Source organism: Lynx rufus, unplaced genomic scaffold (genome assembly GCF_022079265.1).
Source record: "Lynx rufus isolate CCGP_SWC_20201006 ecotype Redwood Valley unplaced genomic scaffold, mLynRuf1.p SCAF_2, whole genome shotgun sequence".
NCBI classification, from domain to species: Eukaryota; Metazoa; Chordata; class Mammalia; order Carnivora; family Felidae; genus Lynx; species Lynx rufus.
Genome location: NW_025814834.1, coordinates 34,346,360 through 34,365,459, shown reverse-complemented (window position 1 = coordinate 34,365,459; position 19,100 = coordinate 34,346,360). Strand labels below are relative to the sequence as shown.

Here is a 19,100-nt window from a genome sequence, read left to right as displayed (position 1 = left end):
GACAATTATATGTAATTCAAATTTCAGTGTCATAAATGAAGTTTTACTGGAACACAGCCACACTCACTTATTGATAAGTGATTGGGCTTTCATGCCTCAGTGGGAGAGCTTAGTAATTGTGACAGAGACCTTATAAGTCAGGTAACACCTAACATATTTACTCTCTGACCCTTTACAGAAAAAGTTTGCCAATTCCCGATCTAGTAGTAAAATAATTCAGGGATTAAATAATCATCTGTCTAAATCAATGATTTCCTAGATCAACTTCTTAAACAGGGTTCCACCCTACATTTAGATACTTATAATTAGATCACTACTTCTTGAAGAATTTCAGTAAAGAATAGACTTTTATTTCCTACACTTACAAGTGTATTTAAAGTTATTTCAATTTATAAGAAAGCATTTTTTAAAAAGTAGTAAGTTACAAATTTGCATGTGAAGAAAGAAGTAGAGAGGAAAGGAAGATAAAAAAGGAAGAAACAGAGGGAGCAGGAGGGAGATGAAAAAGGAGAGAATAGAAGCCAAGTGCCTCTCATACTGGGCCAAATTGGTTTTTAAACAGAACTATGGTTCTTAAACATATTTTAATCAAAGACCATTGTGAAAATCTAATGATAACCTTGGGACCTTCTGCCTGCCACTCTTACCTACTAGGTGGTTTACTCTTATTATAGCATTCCTACTTTTTCTGTTTTTTATATTTACATGTATCACATAGAAACACAGACACAAAAAAACTGTGTATAAAGTTCAACTATGGACTCCAGATCTTTGCTCTGGAGGATTGCTTTTTAATTAGTTTTGGAGGTGGTGTTAATTGTTTAGCCTTAACTCTTCTATATAAGAATAAAGAATACCAAGTTGAATACAGAACTAAGTCCATCTTCAGAGTCGTGCAGGAAGAATCTAGACTTCCAGGGCAATCCAGGAACCTGCCTAACCAGAAGACTGTGTACCAGGTCAGAGATGATCTGGAAATGATATGTTCTTTCTGATGACTCTTTAGAGCTAAGGAAATAGACCCTTTGGATGTGCCCTAGTCTAGATCTGAGTGCCTCAGTAGGATTAGTTTGGAGTAGCAATGCTGAGCATAAAACAATGTATGCATCTTGGCATCAGACAAACCTGAATTTTTATCTTATTTACTGGTCTTCTGGCCCTGAGCACATTATTTAACAGTTCCTCATTGTCAAGGTGGGAGTAATAATTTACTCTTTATAGGGAGGGTCAGGTATGAGAACTACATAAAAAATAGAAATTCCTAGTTTGGTACCTGACATACAGTAGACACTAAAATGCTCATTCCCTTCAGCTTCCCCTTTTGTTTGGGCCTAAAGAAAAGATGATGTCTTCTGCCTAGTATTTCTTAAATTTCTGGCCCAACAGCCAACTCTGAGCTCAGAATAGCTACCCTGTTTAGACTACTCTATAGTCTAACGATTGAATAATCTTCATATATAAAGAGAAAAGGACTGAGCAATAAAGTGACGGGTGCCTTATAAAGCAGGACAACTGAAGAAGATTTTTACTGAAGTTCATTCCTTCAAGGATTCTGGGGAAGGGATGTTACAATAAAAGTCTTAACTATAACTAGTACCTTTATTCATAGCATAGAAGCTATATTGGTTTCCTACTGCTGCTGCAACAAATTACCAAAAATTTAGTGGCTTGAAACGACACCAGTTTGTTATCTTACAGTTCTGAACATCAAAGGATGAAGTGGTTTCAATGGGCCAAAACCAAGGTATTGGAAGGTCTGTGCTTCTTCTGAAGGCTCTAGGGAAGAATCCATTTCCTTGTCTTTTCTAGCTTCTAAGTCTGCATTCCTTGGTTCAGGACACTTTCCTCCACCTTCAGAGCCAGTAGTAGCAAAGCATCTTCAAATCTCTCTGCTTCTACTGCTACAAAACCTTCATCAAATCACTCTCTACCTCCCTTGTATAAATATGGACACCTATGATTACATTTAGGACCCAACTAGAAAATCCAGGATAACCTCCCCATCTCAAAATCTTTAATTTAGTCCCTTCTGCAAAATCCCTTATGCCATATAAGGTAATATTCACAGGTTCCAGAGTATTAGGATCTGGGTCTCTTTGACAGCCATTATGCAGCCTACTGACAGCGGTTAAGAACATGGATTCTGGACCTAGGCTGCCTATATTTGAACCCCAGTTCCACCACTTACTAGTTGTACAACCTTGGACAAATTACTTAATCTCATTTTTTTCATCTAAAAATGGACCTAATAACAGGCTCTATTTATTTGGTGGCTATGGGGATTAAGTGAGTTAGGAGAGGATAGTATTAACACCCACCTCAGAGAATCAGTTGGGGGAATTACACAAGTTAATACATGTAATAGAACAATGCTTTAGAATAGAGTAAATTCTATGCAAATATTAGTTACTATTTCTATCATTACTAAATGGTACTACTTTAGTATCATTAATAATATTATTGTTATTGTGCCTTACACAAAGTTGGGAACAATGTAAACCATACTTGTGACACTTAATGGCATTTTTCTCTTAACATAAGAAATCCCATTTACTGCCTGCCCTCTAACAAGTGATGTCAGTTTAGTGACATTTATCATTTTCCTTTCTAAGAAAGACTGCAGAATCAGAGTTCTAAATGTAGTAGAAACTGCTGGCAAACTCTGGCAAGCACAAACAACACATTTTCAGTGCCCTTCCTCGTTCGTACAACATATTCTTAGTATCTCCTTGAGCACCAACTATTTTTTATGCTCCATTTTTATTCACTCTTTTCAGGAACAACTTCAATGCTTTTCTCTGATCAACCAAACATGCATTATTTAACAAGAAGCCAACCTTTATAAATCATGCACATCTAGGAGAAAATAAAGTAAAATAGCCAAGTGACTTACTTAAGAATACGACTTAAGAAGAACAACCAAAACATGTCATTGATGGGGATATTATTGGAAGAACACATCATGGCTAATGACTTAGTTTAGCCTAGCCATGGAAACTAAATGGTCAACAGTGTGTGCCTAAATATAGGTTCTGTGCCTTAAAAAAAATCTTGCTACTTCCTTAAAACAGGATATGCTGGCCAAAATAGGCTTACAGAAAAGACTAAAACAATTCAGAGAAACCTCATCTCAACAAAAGCACAGAGCCTACAATTAAAGTAAACAAAAGATTTAACAAACACATAGGGGCTATTGGGTGGCTTAGTCAGTTAAGCATCCGACTCTTGAATTTGGCTCAGGTCATGATCTCAGAAACTGTAAGATCAAGCCCTAAATCAGGCTCCATGCTGACAGTGAGGAGCCTGCATGGGATTCTTTCTCTCCCTTTCTCTCTGCTCCTTCCCACCCTCAAACTAAACATTAAACAATAAAAAAAAAAAAAAAAAGATTTAACAAATACTTAAGTTAGAAATACACTTTAAAACTTTACTATACAAATAATACTTTGGGGATTAATTTAGAGTACATGTTGTCTGCTTATTTGCATGGAGAAATGGGAAGAGTGCCAATCACCATCAGCAGGAGCTCTTTTAGGCAGCAACAACCCTAATCCGGTCTAAAGATAACCTGTATAATTTAAAAAATAAAATAAATTTACTATATTTATACATTAAATAGATTTTTGATGCAGATATGCACTAATTTTAATGTTGTCCAGCTACATCAAAGGTAAGATTTACCAAAAAACCCATTAATTTTAAAACCAGGTCTTAAATCACAAAAAAGACAGTATGATTGCTTTAGTATAACAGTTGAAAAAAGGGGTGGGGTGTCACCACCACAATCCATCCTGAAGAGTGAGTAGCAGACCTCACAAAGGCAGAGACCACACATCAACACCACGTCTAGCTGGACTGATGTGCCCCAGTATATTACAATCGGCTATATTCAGCATAGCTATCCTACCAGCAGTTGTAAAGTTCACCCTTAGGAAACAGGAATTGTGCCCAGCAAATATTTTGTATCCCCCCTTTTTTGGTATCATCTCTTTTTTTTGTATCCCCCCCCTTTTTAGAGATCTTTTCTAGATTTAAAGATCAGTAGGATTTTCAGAAGATGAAATATATGGAGGCAGCTCTACTTACAAACAGGTTGGATTCCAAAGGCTGTTAAATCCATTGGTTTAAAAGCCCAAAACCATAAGTGAGATTCAGGTTTATGGGCTCTGCATTCCTTTCTACCTGATATGATACATTTTGGGCATTTTTTAAAAACTTCTCTGTTTTGTTTACAATAAATATTTGCTGAGGCAGACAAACCCCCGCCACAATCTCTACCAACAGCAGAAGGGAGGGAACTTCTGGCAGCTAAGGAATCCGCACCAGAGCTTCACCTGCAGATAAGGAAAAACCCATGGTGCCATCTGTGGTTTCTGATAAGTTTCCACAGAAGCACTTGCATTCACCATGCTTAGCCTTTAAATTCTTAAATTCCTAACTTTAAATGAATTAATCTTTGAATAAATAACTAAAAAGGCATCCCACTTTAGCAATCATCCTCTGCCAAAACAATTTCTAATTTTTTTTAATGTTTATTTTTGAGAGAGAGAGAGAGACAGAGCATGAGCAGGGGAGGGGCAGAGAGAGAGGGAGACACAGAATCCAAAGCAGGCTCCAGGCTCTGAGCTGTCAGCACAGAGCCTGATGCAGGGCTTGAACCCACAAACCATGAGGTCATGACCTGAGCTGAAGTCAGATGCTTAACTGACTGAGCCACCCAGGCACCCCATTTCAAAAAAAATTTTTTTTTCTAATGCAAAACCATTTCAAACATTCACATTTCTTCACCTTTTGCTGTCAATAGCACAGGCCCATCTTTTTTCATGGAATTGTCTTTCAGAATCATTCTTATTGTCTAATCATATGTTTAATATGTGTAATTTTTGCACTTTCAATTTTTTTTACACCATTTCTACTTTTGTGTCCATCAATCTACCACTAGCACTGCTTTTAGGGACAAAATGGAGTTTGTATCTACTTTTGAGATACCTCAAAAGTATCTATATAAAACAAACATGCTAAAAATAACAATAATGGCTGAGTTGAAATGACCATCTGTTGGTGATCAGCAGAACTGAATCTGCTCTGGGGCACACTCTGTCTCTAGCCAGAAAGTTCTTGAATTATACATTTTAAACAGATGAGTTTGTGTTTAAAAAATGTAGAAGAAAGTAAATCTACCATGCAAGAACAGGGTTTTCTGTCCTGTACATTTAGACATGTAATTTGAGATGTTACTCATGCTTGGCATTTCATTTCAAGCCAAATATTAAAGGTCTGAAGGAAACTTGAGCCTGATATCTTGTTTGCAAAAGATAATGAATTTATATTCTTTGAAGTAAGCTAGCCCAAACTACTGAAGTGGAAAGGAATACTATTTCTCTGTACTTTCCTCAACAAATAGTGAATAGTGAATAATGAATAGTGAATGGGTAACTGCTCATAAGTATCTGTGATTCATCAAGGTCTTTAAATCATCACTAAGAGCTAAAACCACCACAGCAACACTGAAGGTTTCCTACACAAGGAACCACTTGTGAGTCAATGATCAATTTTACAGAAGAGCAGCCACACTATACAACTGTGGTTGCACACTGCATACTTTACCTTTTATAAAGTTAGGCAAATGATCCAAAAGCAAAAAAATAGTAGGGGCTTTTTCAAGAAAGCAAGGTCTAGTCATTATCAGAGCCATTTTGTTTCATATTTCACATCTATATCCTCATCCTCATAGCTAATCATAATAGCTCATCAAAGTACAATGACAGTTATCAAAATATGAAACCAATCATGAGGAAAATGTTAAATCATGCTTCCAAACATACTCTTTAACAAGTCATAAAAACAGGATTTAAAAGAAAGCATTAAAAGATAATATTTTATGATGTTTAAATAAAGTTTACCCATCTGGAAAATTCACACATCCAATGTGCTGGAGTACCAACTATGGCATCTAATAAAAGTTATTGCTATTGTCAGATATTATTTTCAAATTCTGAGAAGTATAATATTAAACATGTTAGTAGACGTGTTTCCCTTTCCTATTGGCCTTAGGATGAATTACATACGTTGGTATTCAAAAGTTAAACAGCACCTTTATATTTGTAACGGACTATGAAATAACATATACTACATAACCCATTTATTTTTACAGATTTTTATTAAAACTGAATCTATACTTAGATAACTTAATTCCTCTATGCCTCAGTTTCCTCATTTATAAAACTGGGACAATAACAGTGCCTATCTTATTGAGTTGTTATGTGGATTAAATGAGTTAATATTTATTAAAGCATATGTTAACAAACTTAGGTTTGCAAGCATAATTGGTTCCAGAAACATGCTTGTAATCCAAAGCACTCAAAAATCAAAGTGAATTTCAAGAACCATTGGTTCAGTTGTGATCATGTGATGTTCAGCATCACATACTTCTCATATTGCAAGATGTTGTTTATCAAGTTAAAATTTATTAGAAATGTTTGCTAGTCTTATGGAACATTGGTAGAACAAGTTACTCACAATCCAATGTTATATTGTACTTGATACACACTAAGAATTATTTATATGTTAAATATAATTTAGAAGTTAAATTGATGGGGAGGTAGAATTATAAAATACAAACAATACCATTTCATGATACCTGGTCATCTGGATGTAGAAGATACAGAATTCAGATCAATTCCTACCCTTCCACATTGTTGACAGCTCTATTCTCAAAAAGTACATGCTCTTATAAAAAGCATGGCTACATATCTCACCTGGAACTGCCACCTAGCAATAATTCAGGAGTTCTAACAATTACTCTTACCAAAGGTAATCCTTTCTTATTACTAACTACTAGTGTTAGGGAAACTCTTATAAAAATTTCCCTGAATAAAATGCTCATGGTGGGAATGCAAGGTGGGAGTACAGCCATTAGATATACCATAATGACATTTACACAATAAATTAATTTTTTTCTGCATTAAACTTATAAACACATTAAAATGCTTGCCTGTGGGTTAGAAAGTGAGGGAAACTTGGAGCAAGGTAGGAGATAAAAGGGAAAAAATTTAAAACCCAAGGAAGCCCTACTGTTCTTTCAGAAGGCAGACTACTTCTCATATAATTATAATCATGTCTCTTCAAACTCTATCTGAAATCCTATGTCCTTTCAAGAGAGCACTATTTTCTCTGTCTGATCTGGCAAAGAGCTACACAATGTTAGACAATATATCCAATTCCAATATTGCAAAAGCTTTTTCAAGACAGGGTTTTCTTATAATTTCTAAGGTGTGGAGACTGCGTTTAGTATGAATTAGTTAAATATTTAGAAGTTTGGGACCCCTGGGTGGCTCCATTGGTTAAGTGTCTGACTCACAATTTCAGCTCAGGTCATGATCTCGTGGTTCATGGGATTGGGCCCTGCATCAGGCTCTGCACTGACAGTGTAGAGCCTGCTTGGGATTCTCTCCCTCTCTCTGCCCCTCCCTGTTCGCTCGCTCTCTCTCTCTCTCTCAAAAATAAACTTGTATTTAAAAAAATAAATATTTAAAAGTTTGATAAATGGAGAAAATAAGATTTACTAAAAGGGTTATTATTATCACATTACACCTAATAAGGTACACATTTCATCATCTTACCATATGATAGCAGAGCTCCTCTTAGGAAACAAATAGCTTTTGTTTGGGAAAAATACATGGAAAAGCCAGTTGTGGAAGGTGAGGCCTTGCAGCATCAAAAGAAAGGCTAAGATGCTCTACATAAGATTAGGGAAATAACTGTTTTTTCTTCCTCTGGAGAGGGAGACAGAAGCCAGATGGCAGTAGCTCAGAGGCCACAAGAACACCAGGAATTTGCAGATATCTTAGGGAGGGTTTTGCTTCCCCATAACATGAAATTAAAGGTTCAAGACAACTATTTAGCTTTTAAAGGGTCTGTCTGGACACTCAGCTGACATTTGGGTTACAGATACATTAAAATATTTGTTCACAACACAAGAAACAACAGGGGTTTGCAAGGATGTGGAGAAAAGGGAACCCTCTTACACTCCTGGTGGGAATCTAAACTGGTGCAGCTACTCTGGTGAACAGTATGGAGGGTCCTCAAAAAGTTAAAAATAGAACTACCCTAGGATCCAGCAATTACACTAGGTATTAACCCAAAGGATACAAAAATACAGATTCAAAGGGGTACATGAACCCTGATGTTTACAGCAGCATAATCAACAATGGCCAAGCTATGGAGAGAGCTCAAATGTCCATCGAATGATGAATGGCTAAAGAAGAGGTGGTGTGTGTGTGTGTGTGTCTGTGTGTGTGTGTGTGTGTGTGTGTGTGTATAATGGAACATTACTCAAACATCAAAAAAAATGAAACCTTGCCATTTGCAACAATGTGGATGGAGCTAGAGAGTATTATGCTATAGTCAGAGAGGCAAATACCATAATTTTATTCATGTGTGGAATTTAAGAAACAAAACAGATGAACATATGGGAGGGGAGATAAAAACAGAGAGGGAAACAAACCATGAGAGACTCTTAAAGACAGAGAACAAACTGAAGGTTGCTGGAGCAGGGTGGGTAGGGGATGGCAAGATGGGTGATGGATATTAAGGAGGGCACTTGGTATGATGAGCACTGGGTGTTGTATGTAAGTGATGAATCACTGAATTTTACTCGTGAAACCAATATTGCACTGTATCTTAGCTAACTAGAATTTAAATAAAAATTTGAAAAAGAAAAAAAGAAAATACATGTTCCTGAAATAAACTTTTATAGCCCCCCAAAATAACAAATACAATACAATACAATACAATAAAATAAAATATTTATTCACAAGAGCAGTTGGTGTCAAGAATTTATATTCTGGGATTTTAATAAAATCATCATAGCTATAATATTTTAAAGTCTTTTTTTTAACAGAAATTTGTGTCCTTTTGATTCAAATCATGATTCAAATCATGATTTTTGATTCAAAAATGAGTAATGCAGAGTAAATGGCATAGAATTTGGGATTCCTGTTCTCTTAACCAAAAATGGGGGAAACACCTCGAGCAGAGACATTTTATACAACAGCTTCTAGATTCCATTGGTACTATACCACAAAAGTATATATACTATATTTCCAGAACCAAATACATCCTTACCCAACAAATCAGAAAGTATATTCTTTCAGTGTTGATTGGTAATATTTAAGCTGTAGATTAAATCAAGAGATATCATCATCTGAAAACCTACAAACAGTTCACAGATTAAGAAATGAACTGAACAGATGTAATCATGCTGGCAGACTTAAGAGTATTATTGTATAATCTGCTCTTCAGGACTTATCTTCAAATAAAATAGCTAAGAAGACCCCTTAAACACCACTTTAGCATAGCAGTAAGGTAAATACAAATTTTAAAAACAGAATTAATTCAATAAGAGGTAGAAACCTGTGTCTTCATTTCTCTTTGTCTCCTCTAACAATCAAATGTAAACTTGCTCTTGGTGACTTAAGATGATCCTAAATCCTTCAGTTATTTTAAACTTATAATAAGGCAGCCGTTTCCAAAAGATGCCAAAAGAAAAAACTGTAGGTACTACAGTTCTTCAGATCAACAAAGTAATCAGTGGCACCAGGACATGCACATGCAATCTTATATGACCAGGAACAGGGTGTAACTTAAAATGGGAGTGGTCAGAATATTATAAACATATTTATAAACATATATATTTCTAGAATGATTTCTAGAATTCTACATATCTAAGACATATAACTTTTTCAGTAATGTAATTCTGCTAAGCAAGGAGATGTTCAAATTACATTGTGGTTTAGATATTAGTCATTGTTTTCCAAACCAGTTGCCACAATTAACTCTAGGATTTCAAAGTAAGGTTATCTTTTGAGGGAGAACTGACATGCAATGGATGACTCTGGTTTGCCAATGAAGTTCAGGTAAATTTTTTGAGCTATGGCTATTATCTGCCACTCAGGAGACAATGAGATTCTGAGCCTGACAGGCACAGTAAGTAGGCAGCTGAGAAAATTTCAGAACCGTCTTTCTCTACATGCCTTACTAATAGCTAGTAGCCCCTGTTCTTCAGGATTTTATCAAGCCCCTCTCCTTTCTCTCCTAAGGAATCTCATCTACTTCAAAGGCCTTAATTTCTAATTATATTATAATTACTTCCCAAGTTTCTATCTTTAGCCCAAATTGGTATAGGACTTTAAACCACAACTCTAAACATCAACTTGTAATCAATACCATAAATTCATCACAATCCAAAATGAACTTATATCCTTCTCCCATGAAACCTGTTTTTTCCTGCTTTACTAATTAGTTAATATTATCAGTTTAACTGATCAGCAGAGCCAAAAATCTAAGAGTCATCTTTCTTCTCTTCAATTCCTTCTTTTCATGTAGTCACCTGTCCCTGTCTACTTATTCTCCAAGCCTGTTGCCATGGCCTTAGTTCAAGCCCTTCTCTCTCTCTGGCTACTGCAATAGCTTTCCACCTGGTCCTCCAGCCTCAGCCCCTTCTACTGTGAGCTAGTGTGGCCTACTGCTACTCAGCCCACCCCTCCCCATTCCCTAAGCAGATTGTTCCGTATGCTTCAGATGTCCTCCATGTCTAAGAGCACACAAAAACACAAAACTTGTGTTAACTTGGCTTCTCCTACAAATTTTCCTATAAGAGAAAAATACAGTTTGTAAACCAAAACATACAGTTCACTTGATAGTTCTACTGTACATTAATGGCAGACATTCTGGCTTGTTTATTCTTCTTGAGTGAGTTTGCTTAGTGTGTCTTTTCCTCCAGATCTATCAACTCAGAGTACACTGAGAAAACTTCAGTTTCTAGACTTGAACAATTGAATAGGAGACATCACTGCCCTGTGAGACTTTTCCTGAGCAGATACTATCTTCTTTTGACAGTGAAAACAAACCAACTTCTATGTTAAATTCATGAATTTGCTGTAGAAAATAACAAGTGAAACTAGCACTATAAAATTTTCTAAGATCAGCTGATAATGTTAAACAATTGATAATAAAGACACAAGAACCTTCTGTGTTTCAAATGAGAAACACATGATAAAGAAATATATTCTCAATTTTGATCCACATTCAGTCTTTCCTAATAATAATAGATCATACTGATGGAGTACTTATTATGTGCTAAGCATTGGAATAAAGGCTTTATGCACATGATCCCTTTTAATCCTCAGAACCCCAAGATGTGAACATTATTATTGTCACCATTTCATAAGCAAGAAAACTGAAGCTTAGAGGTTAATTAACTTGCCCAAGCTAGGATAATGTCAGAATCAAACCCAAGACTATGTTTTCCAAAGCTGGGTCCTCCAAACTCTTGAGCTCTACTATCAAGAGACTGGGAGTGTGGGGGACAGTGAGCATGTGTAGTTTGAGAAATTCTCCTTCTCCACTCCACTAAAATTAGTGGAATATAGACCAAAATAAATCCTTATTCCAATAAATTAAGTCTACCTATATCTTGATATCTTGCATATGCCAGGCATTCAATAAATATTTATTGAAATGAATGAATCAATCTCTAGTCAAGTTATATCCTTGCCTTCTGTAGTAGGGACAAAAACGAAACTACATGAGAAACCTAAGACTGTCAGAGCATTTGAAAACTGAGAGCTTTCTTAGTACAATTTACAAAGTCTATAAAGGTTTCTCATGAGTTTCAGTAAGAGATGTTAGCTATGGACAGGACTCTATCAATGAAGCCCACCAGTTACAGTGAAGTTGCAAAGTGCCTAGAGATGAGTTTGACAACACTGTGGCAAAACCCACAAAACCTTTAATAATGACCCTCTCCCCAAGCTTTCTTATTTTAAAAACATTGGTAGTAAAATATTTTTCCCCTAAAGTTAAGGCATGGTAATGAGAAAGTCCAACTGCTATGGGAGTGGGGGAAAAAAGTCCTTAGAACAGACTAAAAAGAATTTGATGACTCAGGGTCATTACTATGTCCAGCAATCACTATATTATAATATAATGACTACAGCTGTACCCTCCAGGATTATAAGCTTTTAAAAAGCTCTTTCTTCCTACAATAAATCGTCAGAAAATGCTAATTTTTTGGAGATTGTAACTCCACTTCTCATTTTCTTTTCCCCCTCACTGTGAGGCTATTACACTTTGCCATTGCAGGGTGCCTCTCTGCTTTCTAACTGGCTGTTGGCTAAGAAACCAGACAACCAGGTTATCAGAGAACCCAGAAGGTGTCTCCTTGAGACTGAACCCTAGGACCTGTTTTTCTGCCCTTGGCTAGCTCCTCAATTACCTCTTTCTTTCATCCCTCCAGCACTGGGATTTAGTTGGCTTGCTTCTCTTCCTTTAGCACTATTGTCAAGTGTTTTTCTCATCTTGGTGTCCTTTTTCTTTTCTATAGGCTGGCTATGAATACACTCTGTCCCTTCTTTATTGAACCCCAAGAAAAATATAGGTTCTTCTCTCTTTTGTGAGAATTTTACTGTTAATTGCTATTAAGAAATACATAGTGGATTACAAACATGGAAAAAATGGTTTAAGAATTCTTAAAATTTTTCATGATTATTTTACTCTTTTTTTAAAAAAAATTTTTTTCTAATGTTTTTATTTATTTTTGAGACGAGAGAAACAGAGCATGAGTAGGGAAGGAGCAGAGAGAGAGGGAGACACAGAATCCAAAGCAGGCTGAGCTGTCAGCACAGAGCCCGATGCGGGGCTTGAACTCACAGACTGTGAGATCATGACCTGAGCCAAAGTTGGATGTCCAACCGACTGAGCCACCCAGGTGCCCCAATTATTATTTTACTCTTTAATCAGTATTTATTGACTGCTCTTCTTGGATGTTACCAGACTATGTGCTCACTATCTTCCTCACTATAACACTGTGAGCTTTTTGAATGATGGTATTTTATTTTTGTATGCCCCAAAGCTAAAAGCAACAGACACATAGTAGGCTCACAATACATACCTAGCTATAAGCTTAAAGATTAAAAATGTCAACACACTGAATTACAGAAGTAATTTAACGAATAAAACTGATTAATACATTTCAGTCCAACATCAATTAAATGAACTGCCCTGAAAAATTAAGCAAAGATTGAACATTTGAAAGAAAACACTGTATTTGCTTTATGAAAAACTCTATATGAGGGGTGCTGGGGGCTCAGTAGGTTAAGAGACTATTGATTTCAGCTCAGATCATGATCTCAGTGTCATGTGATTGAGCCCCTCCTTCAGCTCCACACTGGGCTTGGAGCCTGCTTAAGATGCTCTCTCTCCCTCTTCCTCTGCCATTCCCTGTACTCCTCCCTCTCTCTCAAAAACAAAACAAGACAAAACAAAACAACAACAAAAAACACCTCTATATAAGAGTTTGCTGTTAAAAGGGTGATTTATCATTTTTATAGCAATAATGCAGTACCCATTTTTCTTGTAATAACGAAAAAGAACTAGTTGTCAGTTTCAAGGGAAGCTAAAATGGAATCTTTGGCTTCTTGCTTAGATTTATTATGTTTTCCACTAATAACATTTGCAGCTGTTTATGGATACATTTAAAATAAGCCCCACATCAAATGAAAATGATCAAATATCTTCTTAAACGTACAACTGCTAATCTAAGTCTTGTTTGTAGTCTTGAATTTGTGACTAAAAATAAAACAAAGGAAGTTAGTGGTTTAGCCTAGTACTAGCTAAAGAGCTAAAAATGATTGAAAAGAAAAAAATTTTTAAGTTGTTATGTGCTTTAGAAACAGTAGTACCATCTCAGGGACAGTTTAGTTGGTTTCTAGTCTCCATCTCTTCTTTTCTTCCTTCAGACAGAGAATGCTCTTTCTTAACCAACAAACTTGTCTTTGTTTTGATTTATATCACTGGCCTGAATAACCTCAAAGCACCAGACACAACATGCCTAGACTGAAAGCAGTAAGAGTAGAAAGCAGAGCTTTGGCACTTGGGACACCAAACATGCATTTACTTAAGTGATGAATTTTTGAGAAGTCTTTTCTAAGTTGACATGCACTTTAAATATAAATATAAAGACTGGAAAAGTCACAAAACCACGTGGAATGGGGCTGCTGTAAATTTAGTCATCAACCATGGATCTCACATCATAGGCATGCCCTCCATTATCCTCTTAAATGTCCTTTTCTGAGGCAGCTCCATACCACATCTTTGACATTCATCTCTGAACCCGTCTGTTCTCCATCCTTCTTACTTTTATTCCTGCCACCAATAAATCTATATCATCTATAGCTAGATTTCTCTCCAAACTCTGAGAATTAAACACAAGCATAACCTCAATCATGTACTTGCACACTTGTTAATCAGAGTATAAATTAGCAATTCTCTTAGAAGAACTGGGTGGCTGGAAGACAGAAGTGGGAGAGAAACTTATTTTACAATTACCTTACAATTTGTCTACCATATGTATATGCTCACCCAGGTATAAAATATTGAAACATATGTTACTTAAAAGTCTCTACTCCTGCCTTCTCTAAACTTTGCTCCACTAGTTATCCCTATTCAATAGCAACCTCCTCCTTGGTCAATTATCATGCTCAAAACCTTCCACTTTGCTCAAAACCTTTAAAAAAAAAAAACAGATAAAATTTAAAATTTAAAATTTCTCTTCTTCAAGACTCTGGGTTCCCCTCTAGCTACTGCTCTCTGTTCTCAGTCAAGTTTCTTCAAAGAGTATTTACTCTCTTCCTTATCTTTTATTCACACCTCAACCCCACTATAATCTGATTTTTCCTGAAACTGCATTCTCTTCTGTTACCAATAGGCCCTGCTTACCCATCCAGTCATGATTTCTTAGTTGTTATCTTAGTATCTCTTGTTCAGTAGTGTTGACCACTCCCTACTTAAACTTTCCTATGACTTTCCTGAAGTCTACATCTTAAAATGAATGCACTTTCTCAAATCCCTTCATTGGATCACCCAGCTCCCTCCCTTTGATCCTTAAATGCTGGTGTTCCCCAAAGTTCCAAATGTGACTGCATTCTTTATTGCTGCTCTTGTTCATTTACCTTTGTGCAAACCAACCACTACCTCTGCAGTGTTAATAACTCCAAATCTGGCTCTTCAGACTAGACTTCCTCAGCTCCACTCAAATTTCTCACAGGCTGATTATATTCCCTTGAATTGATCCACTGAACAGTAGTAGATGCCTTCTTTCTCTTATCTTCCACATCCAATCCATTACCAAATCCTATACAGTCTAATACCAATATATGCCTCAAATTTGCCCACTTTTCTTCATCCCCTCTTCTGTCATCCTAATTCTACCCATCATTAGCTCTTAGTCTGTGAACCAGCCTCTTATAACAGGACTCCATGCTCAACTTCTTGCTCTTTGTCTCTGTAAGGCAACAAGAAAAATGTGTTAAAAACTAAACTTTGGGGTGCCTGGGTGGCTCAGTCAGTTAAGCATCTGACTTTAGCCCAGGTCATGATCTCACGGCTTGTGGGTTCGAGCCCTGTGCTGACAGCTCAGAGCCTGGACCTTGCTTTGGATTCTGTCTCTGTCTGTCTCAAATATAAATAAACATTAAAAAAAAAAAAAAAAAACAAACCCACCCTAAACTCCTTTAAAAAAAAAAACAAAACCTAGGATAAGATCCATACATCAAATCACAGTCTACAGGGTCTGGCCTAGTCTGGCCCCCTGACTACTTCTCTTCAATCATCTTGCACCACTCTCCTTGCTTATACTCAGCCACAGAGACACAACCTTGTCATTTTTTTTTTTTTTTATTTCCTCATCACATTCTCTCCTATCTCTGGGCCTTTGTAACTGTTCACTGTACCTGTAATACCCTTTCCTCTTATTGTTTATATGGTAACTACTTTTCACTCTTCCAGAAAAATCATCCTCAGGGAGAAGTTGCCAGTCTACCTCATCTAAAGTAGCCAGCCTCCCCTGCCATCTTTATTTTCTAATTCAGCATCTAATTTGTTTCTTTCACAACATATATTACAATTTACTTTCAGGAAGTAGTCTTCCAGGAAGGAAGGGGGAGGGGCTACCTTCTCCCTTTCTTCTCTCTTGATGATCAGAATGAGTAGATAATAGTAGGAGCTTAAGCAACTCAATACTAATTTGTAGTTGAAATGAACTATTAACTGAACTAGTGGGTGAATTCTTTCACCATGAACACACATATCAATTTTTTTGTTACACACATAGTGTAACACTCTTAAATTAGACCCTTAACTATTCCTTCCTTATTGTCAGAAAGCTTTCTAAAGAGAAAGAACTTGAAGTTTGGCAAACGCTAATGGATATAGACATGGATAAGCTTCAAAGACCTCAATGATCCTTACAACATGAATTAGTTCCACTTCTATACCACGAGTTAACTTTGTATGCTCATTTTCTAGCACAAATAAATCATAATCCAGGGTGTTTAAACAGGATATCCCAAGGTTATATGAATCAGTAACAAAGCCAGGAACATTACATATTAAGAAGCTAGTTATAGAAGAAATTTCAGTAAAATGACCCGAACTAACAAGTGGTCAATCAGCTGCTTATTGGACAGTTTTCAACAAACGCCTCTTGAATTAAACTAAAAGACAAGAGAAAAAAAGTGGTATATGACAGCGTCTGACCTAAGGGAGTTTAAAGATCTAAAGAAATCTAAGATCTATCAGGGAGAGCTCTAATGAGCTCCATGATCTAGATTAAATCCAAGATTTCATGATCTAAGATAGCTAAGAAAAGAAGATAACACCACCAGATAATAAATATCTAATGAGTATTAGAACAGAACTGTTCTACATATGAGTCAGTGGGGGGAAAGCTCTTTTTGGCTGAAGTGATCTGGTTTCACACAGGAGTAAGATTTAAGTAGGTTCCTCAAAGATGGAAGGTTTTGAACGGTGAGAAGGGGAGTGTCCAGTAGGTAAAAGACAAAGAAAAAAAAAAAGAAGAAGAAGCCCCAAAGCAAACAGAAGATGGAGCCAGTTGGGCAGCAGTGTATAGACCAATTTAAGTAAGACTGATTATGGGGAAAGTACTTGGAACCTTAAATTTGGCAAGTTCAGATTAAGAAGTCTGAACTTGATCCTATAAGGAACAAGTTTCTAAATGAAAGTGACGACTGAGGGGTGCTTGGTTGGCTCAGTCGGTACAGCATGCAACTGAGATTTCGAGCCCCATGTTGGGTGTAGAGATTACCGAAAAATAAAATCTTAAAAAAAAAAAAATGACATTCAAGAAATAAATCTGGAATCAGAATACAGAATAAATTTCAAGGATAGAAAAATTTGAGATAAAAATCATTTTAAATGTTATCAAATTATGCCTGGATTATTGTAATAAAGGCATAAATGAGGTGAATGGGGACAGTAAGAGGGATTTGTGAGACACTGAAGACAGGATTTAACTTATGAGTTGGGACTAGATGAGCTTTATCCTCTCCTAAAAAATAATTACATCTAGCATATACCTCAATCATTTGACTTCAAACCTCACAATTTTCATTGCCCCTCATTCCCTAAGAGCTCTCCTTCCCAGGCAGTTGGTGTCCCCCCAACCCCCAAACTGGATTCTCCACCAACATAATATAGCCCAGACAAAACAAAGGATTCTCTTTACCAGCTCCCTAGACACACCAAGAAACCCTCAATCCTGTAACTTTGTTCATGCAATTTCTTCTACCTTTAATATCTCTTCTCCTTCTACATATTCAAAGTCTAGCCATTCTTCATACCCCAGTTCAAATGCCACTTTTTCCCAGTGCCAGTTTTCCCAGAAGCCTCAACTTGAAATAAGATTACTTCTGAATACTCTCCACTTCTAAAACATTTTAACCATATAATTATTCCTTATCTCCTCTGATAAACTATATACTTCCTACAGCACACATAACCCAATTTATTTTTTTTATTACTCCCTCCTTTCATAGGTACTTGAAGATCTTGATAAATAACATATGGTAACATGCAGTATAATGGCTAGGAGCACAGACTGTGAGGACAGGCTGAGTTTGATTCTAACATTTGCTATGTGATGATGGGTAAGTTACTCTTTTGTGCTTCAATATCTTTACGTATAAAACGGAGATAATAATGGTAGATATTTTATAAGGTCATCAGAGGAGTTGGCTTAAAACAGTGTAAGCCCCATAAAACTGTCTATTAAATGCAGTGGGCAAATACTGAACATTCTGTGGTATAAAGCTTTATTTATTTACGGAAAGCAAAATGTCAAAAGTAAAGCTGGTCTCTAGATACAAATTCTTCCTAAATCCTCCCATGTTTGCCCTAAGGGTTAGCTGTGGCCTTTAAAATCTTCCTTAACAATAGTTCTGCTTTAGTTTGACACTTCAATACTGCAAGAAAATATTTAGTTCAGCTTCCACCTAATTGATCTCCTTGCTTCCAGTCTTATCCTCTTTAATTCATCCTCCACAAAGTTCAGAGTAGTCTTTCTAAAATGCAGATCTAATGTTTTTCCTCTGCTACAAACCCTCTCCATTCCATCCTCCTTAGGATAAAGTTCAGCTCCTTAGCATTTCATACAAAATCGTCTTAATATGGCCCCAGCCTAATCTCCAGCTTCATCTCTCAACACTTCTTACCATGAAATCTAATCACCTGGCACACCTCAAAGGCTTTTTGTATGTCATTCCTTTTGCTAGAACATCCCTGCAGTAGTTTGCTAGGACTGCCATAACAAAGTACCATAGACCGGGTAGCTTAAATGAGAGAAATTTATTTCCTCACAGTTCTGGAGGCTAGAAGTCGAATATCAAAGTATTGGCAGGCTTGCTTTCTCCTGACACTTGCAGATCCCTGCCTTGTGAATGTGTTCTCATATAATTTTTTTTTCCTCTGTGCACACATCCTTGGTGTCTCTTTTTGTTTCCAAAGTTCTTCTTCTTATAGACACCAGTCAGAATGAAATATGACCCACCCTAAAGGCTCCATTTAACTCAATCACCTCCTTAAAGGCCCTATCTCCAAATACAGTCACATTCTGAGGTTTTGGAGGTTAAGACTTTAACATATAAATTTTGGTGGGGCACCATTCAGCCCACAACAACCCCTTCTCCTTTTCTTTGTCCAGGCTTATTCCCATTTGTTTTTCCAAGACTGGCCCAAGCCTTCCC

At 36.6% G+C, this 19,100-nt stretch overlaps 1 protein-coding gene across 3 annotated transcripts in view; it reads right to left on the bottom strand.

Annotated features, from left to right (window-relative positions):
* Positions 1–19,100, bottom strand: part of TRAK2 (trafficking kinesin protein 2) — a 69,905-nt gene that overhangs the window by 47,505 nt on the left and 3,300 nt on the right. Inside the window, exon 1 of one of the 3 annotated variants that reach the window (XM_047082683.1) lies at positions 4,087–4,212. The exons of the other annotated variants lie outside the window; for them this stretch is intronic. The gene's annotated coding sequence lies outside the window, so the exon portion shown is untranslated. Of the gene's footprint in view, positions 1–4,086; positions 4,213–19,100 lie in introns of those variants that run through there. 3 annotated transcript variants of the gene reach the window in all.